At 47.9% G+C, this 1,094-nt stretch overlaps 1 pseudogene; it reads left to right on the forward strand.

The window, feature by feature from the left end:
- The first annotated feature begins 409 nt into the window (after nt 1-409).
- Nucleotides 410-504, forward strand: LOC143964631 (U2 spliceosomal RNA; annotated as a pseudogene).
- The last annotated feature ends 590 nt before the right edge of the window (nt 505-1,094 follow it).

Consider the following 1,094-nt stretch of genomic DNA (forward strand, 5'->3'; position numbering starts at 1 on the left):
ATATCCCTATTTTTTCTCAATTTAGGCTGATATGTATTCTTCTACATATTTTTGCTAAAAAAAAAAAAATCGCAATAAGCTTATATTGATTGGTTTGCACAAAAGTTATACCATCTACAAAATAGGGGATGGATTTAGAGCATTTTTATTATTATTTTTTTTACTAGTAATGGCGGCGATCTGTGATTTTTATCGTGACTGCGACATTATAATGGACAATTTGGACACATTTTTTTGGGACCATTGGCATTAATACAGTGATCAATGCTATAAGTATGCACTAATTACTATACAAATGTCACTAGCAGTGAAGGGGTTAACACTAGGGGGCGATCTAGGAGTTAACTGTGTTACCTGGGAGGTGATTCTAACTGAAGGGGAGGGGACTGACTAGAGCAGGGGTAAGGAACAGGCTTCTCGGCCTTTTGGCTAAGATCAAGTGTAGTATCTGTTCTTATCAGTTACCAATAGGTGGCGCTTGCTTCCGTCCTTGTTCTACGGCAAGGTGGAGTAGGGGCAGCGGTTGCTATGCAAAGCCTGTTGGTGTAAAGGTGACCCGGAACGGTTCGTAGCCGAAAGGGAAGCCTTCTGATGGGGATGGAGAACCACTGGTCGGCGCCAGGGGAGGGGACCCTGGCCTTCTGGCTTGGATTGTGGCAGCTTTAGCTCCAGTCAGTTTTTCGGGAGGGAACGTTTGTTCTCCTGTTCCAGCAGGGGGGCGGCCTGTACCTTCCGAATGTAATTAGGTAGGAGTGATGGGAGTGAGGGTGTGACCTGATGGCAAAGGGTCTCACCAAGCTCCTGGATCTCCATGCCTTTCTGGCTGGGGTGTGGGCTGTCGTGGCCTGGGAGGTCGGGGATGCTTCTGTTGGAAAGCCCATGGTGATGTGCCCCTGGAGTGGCAGTCCAGGGGTGCCTTATACTCACTGTGCTACGCACTTTGATATCTCGCACCTAGGTCACGTCACCATTAACACGCTTTTTCACACCTGCCTCTAGGGCCCGGCCTTTTGGCTAGGACCAGAGGAATTTTTTGATTCCTGGCCGGAGGGCCTGGTCATTGTATTGCACAATGGCCACCTTTTTCACTCTCC

This window comes from Lithobates pipiens, unplaced genomic scaffold (assembly GCF_037356315.1).
Source record: "Lithobates pipiens isolate NorthernLeopardFrog02 unplaced genomic scaffold, aLitPip1_a1.2 Scaffold_8, whole genome shotgun sequence".
Classification (NCBI taxonomy): Eukaryota; Metazoa; Chordata; class Amphibia; order Anura; family Ranidae; genus Lithobates; species Lithobates pipiens.